Genomic DNA, 17886 nt, shown 5'->3' with positions numbered 1-17886 from the left:
ATATATATACAAAAGTACAAATGGTGTACTAGAGGATAACATGCATAACGATTACAGAAATGTATATTGCAGAATAAAGGACGTTGGGCTTCATGCAAGATATTTTGCTCAGCACAGTGCAAAGCATCTTGGAATGGAATAGTTACTATCCCAAAACAGCTAGCACACATGTAAGAACCACTGCTTACAGAATTCAGTCAACCCAATAAGCACGGTGCTGAGGGGAGCCCAATACACCACAAAGGAGTTAAACGTGGAGAATGTTCTAAGAGGATGAAAAACACAGTAAGGGTTAGGTTACAGAGGCAATAACGACTAGGTTGAGGTCTCTTGAGTGTACAATGTTCCATAAGATTGGGTTCAAACACTGCATTACACATCTGTTAAAAACACTTCAAGTGGATGTCGGAAGAAAATCACATGCCCATGTACATTACCCTTCATAGTACTTCATTTTAATCTTTTAAAAGTAATAGACCCAGTGCTTCTAACCCTTGATGCAGCAAATGCATTTGATAGGATCAAATGGTCTCTCCTTATCCAAAGTATTTGTTCTCTAGTCTTTGGATAGACCTTCTCTCAGTGAACACATACTGTATACAGTATAAGAGCACCTTCTCCAAACTAACAACCAGATTTTGCCCACTAAAATGATGTTTCATGGTACCCATGTTGGCTGTGCTGTCTGTCTCCATTATTTCAGGGGATTTCTAAATCCCTTTAGATGCCCAATAGATTCTTTAACAAGAATCCCCATAGGTACTATTGAAATAATGGCCTTGGCAGACTGTCTTCTCCCTCAAATTTTCTTTACCTAACACACTTTCTCTAAAAGGCCAGTGTTGCCAGATTTACAGTCATGCAATAAACCTAGATAAATTACTAGTGCTCGACATCAAATATTCCAGCCAACAGATAGTGGAGGAGCTTAGTTTACTAGATTTAGAAATGTAAAATCTAGCATCCTTAACCTGGTATACAATGTTGTATTATTGGCTCTTCCATGTGTGGACTCTCACCTAAGTCAAAGTATACCATCCTTAAGCCTAATTTACTTTGTTCACCTGTGTAAAAATCTTCCACACTAGATAGCCACATCCACTTGTTTACTGCATGGCTAATGTGGCATTAAGTACACAACCAACGTTTCCCAAATGGACTTGTAACTTCCAAGGAACCACTGGGCAGAACAAATGCCGACTGGTGGGTCCATTAGCCAAGTTTTTTTTTTTTTTGACCAAACAACCCTAACCATATCCCTTCCTAGAAGCCACATTTGCTTTTCTTCAAGCAACATCTTGTATCTCACAGATAGACTTTCCCAAACTGACAGGTCCAATCCATTGCACAAATTGCTATAGAAAAAGTATGCTATTTTTAGTATGTATGCTCACTACAGACATCGTATAATCTAGTGCAGCCTTTTTCAGTCGGGGTGCTGCGTCTGTCACGTGACACCAAGATCTCCCCAGACTAACTAAATCAACACTGGGAGAGCTCTGTCAGACTGATTTCATGTAGGAAAGTGAAAGCAAGGGAGAATGATTCTGTCAGTGTGTGCTCTGCTTTCTGCCTCCCCCTACAGTGCAGTACCAGCAGTTAGATACAGTACTGATGATTTTTAAGAAGCTATGTGTGTGTGTATGTACGTACATGTGTGTTTTTATGCACATGTATGTGCACTACTTTTAATCCTGACTCCTTATTCCTGTAGGATCAGAACTGTGTTTTTTGGGCTTGTATGTAATACCAACAAGGACTGACATTCCTCTGAAAAGCGATCCATGCTCATCACTTTTCAGAGGTATTTGACAAGCAGTGAAGAAGCAATATGTTGTCTCCTCACCTGTTTTAGCCCCTATATGCAGCACCACTCTGCAACCGCAAGCAATGCACACAGTTGCGGGGCGGTTGCAGCACACCCCTGTTCACTTGGTATACTTCAAGTCACAACCAGAGCATGTGTACACTCCTAGCTTTTGCCTCTAAAAAGAGGATGGTAAAAACGCAGCTCAAGCATATGGTTTTACCACTTTCCAACCTCATATGTGAACAAGCCCTAGATTCACATCTTTATGGTTGCGTGTTGCATATGGGCTGCCCTGCAGAAACAGGGAAAGAATTCCCTTACCCTTTTTTTTATATTAAGTTCTGAAAATTCGCTACGTTTGTCAATGCATTAATAAGAATTAATGACACCCTTGCATGTCTGTTAAAGAGCACGGTGTTTGGCTGCGTGTCAGAAACGCATTATTTTGTGCACATTTCACAATACACAGTAATGTGAACCAAGCTTTAGACTGGGGTGCCTCAAAACTGAAAATACTTTTCAAGGGTTCCCGACTGGAAGAAGGTTGAAAAACGTTGATCTAGTATACTAGACCAACTGGACCAAAAAAAAAAAATATACATTTGACAGAATTGTTATTAATGTACAGTACTGTGCAAAAGTCTTAGGTGTGAATAAATGCTGTAGATTAAGAATGCTTTCAGAAACAGAAGTGTTAACAGTTATCCATTAACAAAAAGGAAAGTAAATGAACGGAAGAGAAATCGGAATCATATCAATGTTTGGTGTGACCACCCTTTAAAAGGAACTTGGCAGGTAGGTTGTTCCAAACATCTTGGAGAACTAACCACAGATCTTCTGTGGATGAAGGCTGCCTCATATCCTTCTGTCTCTTCATATAATCTCCAACAGACTCAATGATATTGAGATTAGGACTCTGTTCTTTACACTGAAAATAGTACCTAATGACATTGACTGCATGTTTGGGGTCGTTGCCCTGCTGCAGAATAAATTTGGGACCAGTTTGCAGCATCCATGGCATTGGCATGAAAGCCGTACCCAAACCCTGCTGAGAAGACTCAGAGCAGGCCTGTAATGTGTCCTTGAGGACTAGACTTTGCTGAAGGTGCTCACCTAGATACCTGTGTGCAACATGAGCCTGACGCATAGTGAGTTACAGGTTCAGGGTCATAGTCTCTAAAGACCAGGGATGTTGAATTTGTATCCCCCAATGCCTGGGACATGTAGTACGGGGCAGGTAAATTTTATCAACCTTTAGCCCTGCTGCGGGCAAGTAGCAGGGCTCACCTGTCAGGTGAAATCTTTCGGGCGGCTGCACTACTGCCCAATTTCTTTCACACAACCCACTACAGTGTCAGCCTCCACCACCTCCCATGCGAAGCTCCCCCCGCGCACTATGTCTCCTGGGTTCCACTTGCCCATCTGCAGGTCCAGGACTGGTTCAGCTAGCATCGGCGGCTAGAGGGGTGGGAGGAGAGCAGACACATCCATTCCCCTCCCTTTCTTGTCCTGACCCACAAATGACGTTATAACATCACTTCTGGTCCCCCATGCACAGATTTCCTGGCCATTGAGGCTGGGAAAAATGTAATGCAGTTTGATGTACACTGCATTACATTCAGAGGAGATGTGCAGGGTCTTTTAGACCCTGGATGCCTCAATATAGAGAATATGTCACCAATAATCATAACATAGGGGACTTTTTTTTATCTCCTATGTGATGAAAAAAAAGGTAAAAAAAATGTTTTAATTGTCAAAAATTAAAGTTACACCCAAGCACATAACATCCCCTCAAACCAAAAAATTGAGGCCCCCATACATACACTCATACAAACATAAAAGCACTCGCTGGGGTGTCTACGCATGAAAACGTTGATTGTGATACGCATGTTACATATACCATATGCCATACACGCCAGAATGAGAGCAATAATTCTAGCACAAGACCTCCACCATAACAGTATATTAATGACCTATAAGGGCTTTAAAAGGATCACCTATAGAAAATATAGGGTACTGAAGTTTGTTGCCATTTTACGAGTACACACAAATTTAAGATTTTACATGTTTGGATATCTATTTACTCATCTTTTATATTGTATATGGTAATATAGTGCTTTTTTTGTGCCCTAAGATTAACTTAAATGTATTTTGTACTGAAATGTTTAATTTCCTAGACTTTTTCAGTAATATTGTGCCACATGAAAAATTGTAACTACCATAATTTTATTCTCTAGGGTCTTTGCGTTCAGAAAATATATCATGTTTGGGGGTTTTGTATAATCTTCAAGCCTATAATGAATTTTTAAACGTGCACCCAACCGGTGCTCATTACACTGCTAGGTCTCTCCCCTCCCTGCCAGTCCACAGGTGCAGTGCTGGAGACAGGCAGGGAGGGGAGGAGATATACAGCGCAATGGTAAAACAATTTAATGTTTAAGTCGCCATAAAGCCCCAGACGTTCCTAAAAGCACCTCAGATTTAAATATGGTTATGGTAAAAAAAAATTTTATTTTATCTGGACAAGCCGATTTGGACCCAGATTTAGTCCCTGGACAAGTAGTTTTTTCAGAAATTTCCACACCCCTGAAAAGACTCTCTAGGGAGTGTGCCCCCAAGAAGGACAAAGACCAATGGAAGTGGCACGTTGCCTGAATCTTGCCTCTCCATCCTCAGTATGCCTATGTAGATGCTGCAGGGCCTGTCAAGATCCTCCGATGTCATGGTTTGCCCTTGTGTGCAGGGAACCTGTGGTGCTTATTTGGGAAACCCTCTACTTATCAGACAAGTTCCTTTTGTTTTTCTCAGGAAAAGTTCCTTTCCTTTCTCTCAGGCATCCAAGTCCAAAGAAAAGATTGACAGTACCATCATCAGTCCTGGAGCCCCAAATCCTCTAAATGCACAAATGGTTTTTTTGGGTTTTTTTTTTTTACAATGAAGGGGGGGCATTCCCACTTGTCAGAGTTGGGGGAAAGTTTGTTAAACTTTGTGGCCATCTGGTCAGATTTTTTGGTGCTGCATGTTGTATCCAGATGCTAGACGTTGTCATTTCAATTTCTGCCTTCACCCTGCTTACAAACTTGTCAGCATACTCTAATAGTGAACAATCCAGCACACAGGTGTAATCCTATATTTATATATAACCCCAGCAGCTGGACATTTCTGGCCCTTGGACAGCTATTCTGTTATTGAGTATATGAGTAAATTTCAGCGCTCAAATGTCCATACAAAGGTCCTTTATAATCAAAACATAAAGTGTTTCAATATACTTCTATCTTATTCCTTCCAAAAAAAATCAAACTTTCACCAGATTTCCATGATCCTTAAGACATAAACAGGTCATACATGCCTCAATAACTCCAGATGTCTTCGACTTATCCTCGTAATCTGTGCTTCTCCCCTTAACATGCTCAAGCCCTGAAGAGTGTAGCAAAAAGAAAACTATAATGTAGTATGTCAACAATACACTAACTACAGTACAGTATATTAAATCATAATTGTGCTTACATAAAACCATAAAAAAAATAAATGTCAACACCATCTTTCTAATGTGTCCACTATAGAACTTTTGTTTTTTTGTTCATGTTTTGATGGGCCAAAAACATTTGCCAATCTGTGGGAGGTTACTCAATCTGAAGAAGGAAGGTAAAGTATGCTTGGCTCAATGATAAAAGGGCAATAGATTTTGGTAAGCGTACATCTGCATGTGGGATTGTACACACAAGGGAGATGAGATTCACATTTTTGGTTATAGTTTTATGTAAGCACAATTATGATTTAATATATTAAGTGTATTGTTGGCATACTACACTATAGTTTTCTTTTGGTTACACTCTTCAGAGTTTGAGCACGTTAAGGGGAGAAGCACAGATCTGTGGGAGGTTACTCAATCTGAAGAAGGAAGGTAAAGTATGCTTGGCTCAATGATAAAAGGACAATAGATTTTGGTAAGCGTACATCTGCATGTGAGATTGTACACACAAGGGAGATGAGATTCACATTTTTGGTTATAGTTTTATGTAAGCACAATTATGATTTAATATATTAAGTGTATTGTTGGCATACTACACTATAGTTTTCTTTTGGTTACACTCTTCAGAGTTTGAGCACGTTAAAGGGAGAAGCACAGATCATGAGGAGGAGATCTAAGACATTGTTTATTGAGCCTTGTATCACCTGTTTATGTGTTTAGTGTGATGAAACTCATGGAGGAAGATAATAGTACACTCACTAAACTTGTCAGTATCCCTGAATGCATTAGCGGATCTCTCTGCTGCTCTGGCTCAGTTCTTGCAAGGGGTCATAACCCATTGTCATGGTAAGAGAGAGCTTCCAGGGTTTCTATTCAAACCTTTTTCCTGGACAAAAAGTTATCTCATACTAGATCTAAAGGGTCTCAGTATGTTCCTCTGGGTAGAAAAATTCTGTATGGAATCTGCCAGACCAGTCATTGCTTACCTCCATCTGGGGACCTTCTAGACTCAAGGATTCCTACTTGCATGTATCCATCTTTACGCATCAGTGCTACCTGCATTTCTCTGTGGTCACACATTACCAGTGTTTTGCTCTTCCCATTTGCCTGTCCTCAGCACCTCAAGTCTTCAGCATGGTGCTGATCCCTGCTCTTGCTGTGCTTCACTCTCAAGATATCCCCATAGTGAGATATCTGCATGAATGTCTTCTGCGGGAACAGTCAGCACAGGCTTAATAGTGACCTCTTTAGTGGCGGTTCCATATGCCCGTTTTCATTCCAGGCAGTTGCAATATAACATTCTAGCAGCATCACAAAAGACCTCAGTCTATAGACCGTTATATGCCTAACCTACAAAACCAGGCTTCCCCTGGCATGGTGGGTCACAAGTTCAGCAGTTGAGTCATGAAATCCTTCCTCCCATTTGTTTGGAAGGTACTCATGTTGGATGCCAGCCTGGATACTCTGTTGGTACAGGGGACCTGGTTGTCAGATGTAGCTAGTCTTCCAATCCATATTCTGGAGTGATTCGGTCATCCCTGCAATGCTGGACCTCTCAATCATGAGGTAATTAACCAGGGTTTCATTGAACAATGCCACAGCAATGCTATAGATCAACCATCAGGAAGGAACCAGGAGTCTCACAGCTCAAAGAGAAGAAGATATGATCCTTACTTGGGTAGAACATCAAGTTCCAGTTTTGCTGTGCACATGGCAGATGTGGAAAATTGTTAGGTGGGTAGTCAATAACTGGATGCTAGAAAATGGTCTTTTCATGCTGGTGGTGTTTCAAGACCAGATAGGGGACACTAGACATGGACCTCTTGGTTTCCAGATTCAGCCACAAACTGAGCAGGTTTTTTTTCCAGGTTCAGGGATCCTTTCTTTGCAGTAGATGCTCTTGTGACTCCATGGGATCAGTACAACTTTATCTATGCATCTTTCCTTGTAAAACACTTTCCTTACCTACTCTGCAGGGATTAAATGGAATGTATTCTGGTGATTCCTATCGCACTGAACTGCCCCAGAGTGGTACTTGGACCTCTTTAGACTCTTGGCAGGCTGTCTGTGGGACCTTCCAGATCACCCACATCTTCTGGCCAAGGACTGGTTTACCACCCTGCTTCTTGGTCTCTGGCTTTAACAGCCTAGCTGTTGAATTCCAGGTCCTGAGGGACTGGGGATTGTCGTATTCTAGTATACCTATGCTCTTAAAAACTAGCAAATTGACTTATCTAAAGTCTATCATTGCACCTTTAAGGCATATCTCTCTTGGCAAGAGACAATGAAAATCCATTCATGGAAATTTTCCATGGGACTAATTCTGTCTTTTCTCCAGACTTGTCTGACTTACTGTTTGGCCTTGAGTACCATCATGGGTCAAATCTTTGCTTCTTGTCTGGAGACCTCTTGCTTTGCATGCCTTAGTGAAGGAGTTTGTGCTGGTTGTTGCTCACAATATTCTTCCTTATCATCTCCCTCCGTGGGCTCTCCGCCCTTTAAATCCATTAGGGATATTCCTCTGTCTACCCTTACTTGCAAGGTTGCAGTTTTCATTGCCATCAGTTCTGCAAGCTGAGTTTGAGCTGGCAGACGTAACCTGTAAAGAACCCATTCTTTCTACTTTCTCACACAAAGACAGGGTTGTTTTGAGATTGAAGGCCTCTTTTCTTCCCAAGGTAGTGTTCTCCCTCCACCTAAACGAGGATATTCATCTACCATCTCTGTCTTGCTCTAAATCATCAAGATGGTCTCCTCCATTGTCTACTGTAGATGTGGCATGTGCTGTTCACGTCTCTCAGCTAGAGTAGGGGGCAACCTTGCTTTATGATATACTATCATCAGATGGATTTGGCAATTCATTGTTCAAACTATTATTTCAAAGACATGACCCTTTCCTGTTGATGTACAGAAGGCATTTGTGTCTCAGATTTCCAAGGCTACCATCTTGTTCCACCACCTGTTCCTTAGGGTTTAACTTCTGGAAGTTCAGGCTTCAGCTGGTGCCAGCTGCGGTCATAGGGTTGTTCAGGTGGCTCTGTAGGCTCTGTTCAGCAAGACCTAATTTTCTGACTAAAGATCCATAATGTACAATTAAGAAAATACATTTCTTGAGTTACTGTATAATCCTTTTCTTGGAGTACATTAGGGTACACAGTTCCCTTCTTCTGTTCTTATGAATTACTACTGTTATTACTTGCTACATTCTGGGAGTTGGAGGGCTTATAGTGGGGTTCCTTACCATTTTTTTTGCCAGTGTCCACTCTGAAAGTAGCAGAATTACCAAATGTACCTGAATACTTTATCCTGTATCCCTCAATGTACTCCAAAGAAAAGGATTTTATGTTAAATCAAAAATCCATTTTTTTCTTTCAATTTGATATATAAGCGGTATTAAACCCAAACTAAAAATGTAATATATTGCAGCCTACCAATCATTAGATGTGGTGGCTGCATTAGTGTTCTGTCCTTACTCTGGATGAAGGAGCACAGGGGACACTTTTGGACAGTGGCATTGTTATTCTGGGGGAAAGAAGTGTTAGATGTACTAGCATATTTAGATATGCTGTCAATGTATAAACAGTTACAGCAAACAGTTTTTTTCCTTTTGGATAAAGGTTTTACATAAATAATAGATGACCATTGTAAGCATCCCTGTCAGTGTCAAATGTTTTTTCTCATCTCTGTAACTGTGTTCTTTTGAAAAACAACAGACTTACTGGTTGGATCACCAGATGAAAATAGAAGAAAGCATAAAAGAGAAAACTAATGCAGCCATCACATCAAGTGGTAAGCTGCAATATAATGCTTGTGTCTGGCTTTAATACTGTTTTAAGGAGAGTGGTTAAAGTGCTACTAATCCCACAACAGTAAAATCAGTCTGTATATGCAGAGATTGCCTGACCTTTAATGAAAGCCAAGTCTATACAGCTACAAACTTTCAAAGTGCTTCAGAGTCTGCGTACTTTGTCTTTGGACTCTGTAACACTGGGTTGAGATAGTAACATCAAACACAGAGTTCTAAAAAAAAGTTAAAGTGTAACCTGCTTGATGTACCTTTGCTGTTAGTATTCATCCTTTTATGCACATACCAAAGAAAGAGTGGATTATCGATGCTTTATGAATTATATATCATTGGGGCAGAGGCCCCAAAACAGCTTATTTTTTGACATGTGAGGTATGGTGTTTGGTTAATGTTAGGCGGGTGTTTTATATGTGTAGCCTTCATTTGAGGGGAGGGGGGGTTATGAGAAATGACCCTCCCCAAACAGGATAGTGTGCTAAACCTGTAGGTAAATAAGAGAACAAGAATCTTCGCTAAGTGGAAAAGTGGGTTTGATCATAAAGTTGGCAGTGCTTCCACCAAGGACAGGGCCTTTGTGAACAGAGGGGTTTCCCTTCATGGAAAATTAACCAGTAATCTAATCTAAGTAACTGGGAACAGAAGAACTACTACAACCAGCATATAACATTAATCATACCAGTATACAAATAGTACAAGCTTTATGTAGCACTGTCCTTGTATGCCAGCAACAGCGCACTACTTTGGACTCAAATCTTCCTATCTCCCTATCAAGATCTCTTTAGCCAGAATGTGTTGTATCCAATAAAGTCTCTCTCTCTCCCGTGGTCTTCCAGTGTACTGATCCAAATCTCCAAAAGAAAAAAACTGATATAGTGTAGTATTTCTTATGCAGATTATGCTACATGTGCGACTGTGTGCAATATACAAAAAGTGTGCATCACTCTTCCCCTAAATACAAGGACTTTTTTTTTACCCAGGGGGGTATTGGACTGATAGCTGCACTTTTGTTTGTGTTGTTTTATGGCGCTTTATATTTTAAGTATTTATGTAGCACTGGGCATTGTTACTAAAGATGCAGAACTCTATTTGCCCACAAGATGGCAGTGTTCACTGGTGTGCTTTGCCTTTGCTCTAACACAAGTGTCCAGAGCAGTCTGGGAAATGCAGTCCTGAAGGAAGACTACCAACAGTGATACTGGGGTCACAACTACAAGATTCACAAGCAGCAGTAACGGGGAGGGATGAGATATGAAACAAAAAGCCTGGGAAGGAGCAGGGAAGTTGGAGAGAGGTCCACCAACCAAGAAGCTGTAAGAGACGTGCTGTGCTAGACCAGGACAGGCTGGACTACATATGACCTCATTGGACATCATACGGGTTTGATACACAATTATCTTTAGATATATATTATATACAGGAGAGAGAGAGAATAAATAGTAAGCTATTACTATTAACATATGATTGCTTACCTAATAATGTCAGACCCTCTCTCTCCACTTCTTTTTTCTGGGATTTCCAAGCCAGCCTCCCAGGGACCGCAAGTGATGATACATAATTATACATAACTCTGTGATGTTAGCAGCTGGGTTATTCACAGATACAAACAGTAGAGGGCAGCAGATTCTTACATATGGTTTATAAATACAACTGGCACCAGTAATGCAGAAGTATTTCAGTTTTAGATAAATATATTTCAACATAACAAGGTTTTACAACGTGTCCCCTTAGTAGAGCTAAAATAATCTGGATATATATAAAAATATAATCACTCTAGCATACTGACCCATGGCAATAAATAGGATTTGACATTCAGAACTGTCATTGATAACTTCATAAATGTATTGATGTTATATTGTAGATATACATTATTTAAAGAGGAAAGTCCAGGAAAATCAGTCACCTTTTTAAAATCTGCTAACCTGCAATACATTAAGTTTAAAGAGATATATGCCGCCCTCTGCACCTTTTTTTTTTTGCTATAATTTATATCTATACTAAGCATCAAGAGTAACTATTGCTATATGTCTGGCATTCCAACACTGGACTATATGGTCTCAGATCCTGCTGTTGCAGAGTCGGGTGCAGCTGATCTGCCCACCCTTCCTCTCTTCTTACCCAAGCACAGAATACTATGTGTTATGTGAACCCATTCACAAAATATAGAACCTGTGAATGGAAAGCAAAGAAAGGAGGGGCAGACAGAGCCTCTGCTGTGTGAGAAAGCAGCATCGTCTGTCAAAGTGCTAGGAGTACAATGATTCCTGAACTCCCGACGCTCAGTAAAATTGTAAATTAAAGAGATAAGTGCAGGAGGTGGCATATGCCTCATTAAACTTAAACCATTATAAGCTGACGCATTTTAAAGGGTGACTTCACCCTTTTAATAAGAAATAATAAATGTGCAATTTTGTGCAGGTAAAAAAAATGTGCATTTACTACTTTATGTTTTAGGAGTCTGGAAAGCATCACACTGTTGATTAGGAGATCACTGGTTCCATTCAGGACTCCTGCAGACCTGTCAGTGTATCTGTGTGATTGTACCTCGTACAGGAAGGCAGATACACTCTGATAGGAAGAATCAATGAACTACCATTACGCTCAACAGCACTGTGGTAGTTCATTCAGAACTACAAACCAACAGCCACAAAGGATGTCAGTACTTGTAGTTTTCCCATCCACAGAATAGTATGAATGAGTGACACAGAAAGAGCCCCACATGGCCATGTTTTCCTAAAATTGTGACAGCTGGGAGAAGATCCCCCACTAGCTGTCACAATGGGGGATTGGGGGAGGGAGCGGAGGGCAGTCCTTTTTTAACAACATGTCGCATGTTATGAAAGGTGAACTTATCCTTTAAAAAGTGACTGAATTGCTGGAGTTCCGTTTTATGTATAGTTTTCTCTGTCTTGGGATCTCACGGTTGATTTAATAAACTATCATTCCTTTTTCACATTTCCATACTAAAACATAAGCTAATGCTGGTATGAATTCAGAATGATTGTTTTTGTGAGTATAAACTAATATATCACCCTGTAAGGCTCATTAATACCCCTGCCCAATTTGTTTTTAGATTCATTTATTTAGGAAAAATTAAACAAATGAATCTACAGACATTTATTTTTTTATTTGTCATTTTTCCTCTAATTCTTTTATTGTTGATTAGTTACCTTAATAGCACCTAGAAAAGTGAATTAGAGGCACAATCCACTAGATGGCAGTCTAGACAAAGGCAAAAATGAACTGCTCTTCCTTTGGCTTCTCTGGATTTAGAAACAAGAATCCATTTTCGGAATTGGCTGCGCTATATTAGCAAAAAAAGGTATTGAATTTTTGAACTGTATTTTTTACTTTCAAATTTTCAAATGCCTATTTACGAAGTTTGAATAAAGGTCACACAAATGATGGTAAAAGGACAGTACTCTTCTGTACCATTCAAGTACTGTAGTTATAAAATGAACTACATTAAGGACAGACTTTAATTCATAGCATTATGTTCTGAACATGAACAGCCATACTCCGGAGAGATTTTTTAAAACATGTATTGGGTCTGTGCTCACTTATATAGTACTGTTTTATGATGAGAAGATAATGGGCTCCCAATTAGTACCCAATTAGTACTCCTTTTAATGTAATCCTATGACAGGCATTGTGAAGTATACTTTAGATTTATATTGTGAAGTACTAGTAAGAGTTGCATCCCAGTCAGATGGATTGCTGTGAAGGCTTAAAGTGTTACTAAACCCACAACAATAGAATCAGTCTGTATATGCAGTGAAGCATGCTTATAATACTCACTGTGAAACCTAAGGGGCTAATAATCTGCATTGTGTAAAAAGACTGTTTAATCCTGTCTTCTCTGATCCTCCTCTTCTTCTACTGTCCCCAATTCATCTACTGATAGTACAGAGCTCTAGGAGTCACTCTGCACAAGCTTAGTGTGTATTGCTAGAGAGTTTTTTTTTTCTTTGGAAGGGTGTATGTGATCAGCACAGGGCCAATATGTCGTCCTCCCACTATAACTGTGCATGCACGCCCCGTGGGTGTGTGGCGCAGCGATCAGTGGTGTGCTGTGTCCCTGGGACACAGCGGATCACTGATCACAGTAAAGAACCAATGACACAGGCTCTGTCATGTGATCAGCTGTGTCCAATCACAGCTGATCGCATATAAACAGGAAATAATGGTTATCGGCAGTCCTGTTCTCACATTGAGAGCGCGTGAGGAGAGCCGGTAAACGGCATTCCTCAGAGGGGACACTGATGATCAGTGCCCTGATGATTAGTGTAGCCCCATCAGTGCCACCTGTCAGTGCCCATCAATGCCACATACCAGTGCCCATCAGTGCACATTAATGCCACATATCAGTGCCTACCAGTGCACATCAATGCCACATATCAGTGACTACCAGTGCACATCAATGCCACATATCAGTGCCCATCTGAGCTGCCTTTCAGTGCCAACTATCAGTGCCAGTCAGTGACACTTATCAGCGCTGTCAATCAGTGCCAGTCAGTGCCGCTGCCTATCAGTTCCAATCAATGCTGCCAATCTGTACCAGTCAGTGCTACCTATCAGTGCCCGTCAGTGCGGCCTAACAGTTCCAATCAGTGCTTCCTAACAGTTCCAATCAGTGCTGCCTATCAGTGCCAGTCAGTGCTGTCTATCAGTGCCATATATGACTACTGCCTTTCAGTGCCTACCAGTGATGCCTATTAATACCCATCAGTGCCACCTACCAGTACCTCCTCATCAGTGCTGCCTATCAGTGCCCATCAGTGCAGTATCATTATCACACATGAGTGAAGAAAAAAAATTACTTATTTACAAAAATGTATAACAGAAACTAAGGAAAAACTTTTTTTTTCTTCAAAATTTTTAGTCTTTTTTAATTTGTTTAGCAAAAAATAAAAACTCCAGTGTTAATTAAATACCACCAAAAGAAAGCTTTACATGTCTAAAAAAAAGATAAAACTGTTGTTTGGGTACAGTGTTGCATGACTGCACAATTGTCATTCAAAGTGCGACAGCGCTGAAATCTGAAAATTGGCCTGGGCAGGAAGGGAGCAAAAGTGCCTGGTAGGCTAGTGGTTAATGAAGGCCCCAACAGCTCCTTACCTTCCTTTCATTCCCCCACTACTCCTCTTGGCTGCAAGAAATGAAGGGAGAAAATCCCAACCTGGAGCTTACGCTGGGCTAAGGATCCTCTCTCTCCCCCATGTGAGAGTCCTGGATGCCTGAGCAGCAAGCACCTAGTACAAGCACTGTTGTATAGAGAAAATGGTAACAAATCACATAATCCTCATACTTGGTATTTTCGATGATACCAGAGGCTGAATACAGAGACAAGGGAATAAAGGGAAGATGAGTGTAGGCAGCTAGTAGAACCACACTCAAAGTGAACCAGTTGTTGTACCTTGCATGGCATGGCTAACACAAAGAAGGGATTTGTTAGGGACAACACTTAGTTAGCCTTACAATAAAGTATTTTCTGTCCTCTAGAGATTTATTTCTTTATTTCAGGTACTTATATAGTGCCATCAATTTACGCAGCGCTTTACATATATATTACACAGTCACATCAATCCCTAACCCTTAGCCCTGGTTCACACTGGATGCGACTTGGCATGCGATTTATATACCATGCGACTTGCAAAATGCATGCCAAGTCACGCCAAGCGGTCATATCGGTGCGGTTCCAACTTGATCAGAGTTATACCAATTTCAAAAGTAGTACATGCACTACTTTTGGTGCGATTTGCATAGACATCTGTATCAGATGCCTTGCAAATCACAACTGAAATAGGCGGGTCCCCCGACTTTGAAATTGTGCAACTTCACTGTAAGTCGCATGATTTCAAAGTCAGGCTTGATGTGAACGGAGGGTTAAGGGGCGAACAATGTAAAGTCCCTAACTTATAGTCATACATACACATGCTAGGGCCAGTTTAGACAGGAGCCAATTAACTTACCAGCATGTCATTGGAGTGTGGGAGGAAACCAGAGTACCCGGAGGAAACCCACACAGGGAGAACATGCAAATTCCAGGCAGGTGGTGCCGTGGTTGGGATTTGAACCAACAAACCTAGTACTGCCAGGTGGAAGTGCTAACCATTTATCCAAGAGTTGCATGGAGTGGTGCTGATGTGATTGGGTGGTTCCATATTTAGGGCTCATTCAGATGGGCAATCAGGCTCTCTCTTTGATCTGAGCCACTGTCTTCTGTGTGTGAATACACCTGGGAGCTGCCATACACTATACAATTTTCTTACAGTTTTCTGACCAATTTCTGCCCAATTTCCTTTAGATTTACTATCCACTATGTAGTGCAAGGGCCTGCCTAAGTAAATACAATTGAAAGTGTTGTTTAGATTTGACCTCATATTATATGGTTTTTGGTAAATCTAAAGCATAATTCGCAGGAAATTTGTATAATGTATGGCCAGGCTTAGTTTAATGCCAGCTGCAGAGCAATGCTATTAAAGGTAGAACCCCTAGTTATGGAGAAGGATTGCTAAACATTTGTCTTGATTACTATTTTAGGAGAAATGGGCTGAGCTGGTTTGGACATTGAACTCTTGCTACAGCCGTATGCCTACAATATTCACTGAGGTTGATCAATTAAATGCAAATAGGCTGCTCACTTCACAAGAGAATTTTCCCTTAGGCCTCATTCACATGGATGATTACACCTGTAGTCCATAAATGGGTCATATCTTCAAGCAAGTGGAGCTGCCAGATGCTGCATACAAGCAGCCCATTCATGTAAATGGGAATGCAGTGGCTGAACACAGGTGCTTTGTACAGTTTGACAGCCTTGCGGAATGCAGACAGCGCGCATTTGGGGCCAATCACCCTCAGCTGCATGGCTGTCAAATTGAGATGAGTAGCTGTGTCTGTGCAGCAGCTACTTTCCTAAAGACATAAGTCGGCTACCTGCACGCAGAATCTGGTGGCTCCAGGCACTTGCAGAAATGACCCATTCACAGGCTATGGCTGGCCATACATTATACAATTTTCTTGAGATTTTTGGTGTAGATTTAACAAGAACCATATAATAGGAGGTCAAACCTAACAACACTTTCAGTTGTATCCAATGAGGCAGGCTCTTGCACTACATAGTTTATGGTAAATCTAAAGGAAATTGGGCAGAAATTGGACAGAAAATTGTATAGTATATGGCCAGCCTAAGGGTCTAAACGCCCACTTGAGTGAGACCTTAGCTTTGTGAATGAGGTAAAAATCCACTTTGAAATTAATATCCAATCACGTGCAAGGGAAATCAAGAAAATTTTATTTTTGCTTGCATGTGATTGGATAATGGAAGTCAGCAGGGCTTCACATTGTGTACTATGCTATCGGCAAATTCCCTTGCAAAGTGGAAATGCACTTGCAAAGTGAACAGCCTGCTTTTCCTTATTAAGCCAATCCCAATATGTTTAGCTAACAGACTTTTTCTAGATTACAGAAAACATAATTTCAAACAACATACAAAGTCAATTACTTGGCTCTCAAATAAATCAAACATCACTTTGTTACTACTGCTCAAAGAAACCAGTGAAAATACCTGCAAAGCAGGGATGAGAAACAAAGAGATCTATTAGTAAAAGCAACATACAATACACACATTACACATTGTTAGGCATGCACACATTTAACCCCTTGATAGCCCTGGATGTTAACCCTTTCTCAGCCTGTCATTAGTACAGTGACTGTGTACAGTATTAGCACTGATCACTGTATTAGTCTCACTGGTGATGTCAGTGGCAGTTAGGCTAGGTTCACCGATGCAGGTTGCATTTGAGCCGTTTCGGCATTGTGTTTTGTGTTGCATTTTTGATGTGTTTTGCTTTTTTTTCATTTTGTTTCATTTTTCTTGTTGCTAGGCAGATTTAAAACACAAAACGCATCAAAAACACATTAAAAATGTGGCAAAAATGCATAAAAAATGCAGCAAAAAATTCATGCTTTTCTGCAGCATTTCCATTGAAGTCTATAGAACCAAAAATGCAACTTTTTGCATTAAAAAAATTCCTGACCCTTTTCAAAAAACGCACCAGGTGAAAACGCACAGATGTGAACATGTGCCATAGGAAATCATATTAAATGGACTGTACTGCATTTCTGCAAAATGCTGCAGAAAATGCTTGGGTGTGAACCTAGGGTAAATCAGTTCCCCCCCAGCATCAGTTAGTGTCAGTGATCACCACCATTAGTAGTATAAAAAAATGAAATAAATAACAATTCCAATATATATCCCATAGTTTTTAGATGCTATAACTTTCACGCAAACCAATCAATATACATGTAATGGGATTTGTTTTTACCAAAGATGCAGGAGAATACATTTTGGCCAAAATGTTATGAAGAAATGTGATTTTTTTTAAAATTGTATTTCAATGTTTTTATTAAGTATAAACAGTTTAAGACAGGAGCAACAAAACACGCCCACGCAGGGGCTATCAATTGCACATAAAAAAATAAAAAAACAGTGCTCTAACACCAACAGAGCAAAAAGTGCACCCACGCAGGGCTTATCAATGGCACATAAATGACAAAATCATTAGTATAACACCAACAATAACTCAAACCAAAGGCAGCTATCCACTGCCACACCAAAAACAAACAGAAAAAGAAAAGGAAAGAGGAGTACAAAAGGAAAAAGATACCAAGACTAGGGGTTTGAAAACGCCAATACCGAGCAACATCACAACCCCAGACTAGCCGTGGGGAGCGTGGGAAAGGCATATTGTAACCACGGCTCCCATATTTTCAAGAATTTCCATTGGGACTCATTACAGA

Source organism: Staurois parvus, unplaced genomic scaffold (genome assembly GCF_062004578.1).
Source record: "Staurois parvus isolate SC_StPar_1 unplaced genomic scaffold, SC_StPar_1.0 ptg000019l, whole genome shotgun sequence".
NCBI lineage: Eukaryota > Metazoa > Chordata > Amphibia > Anura > Ranidae > Staurois > Staurois parvus.
This window is presented reverse-complemented; position numbering follows the sequence as displayed.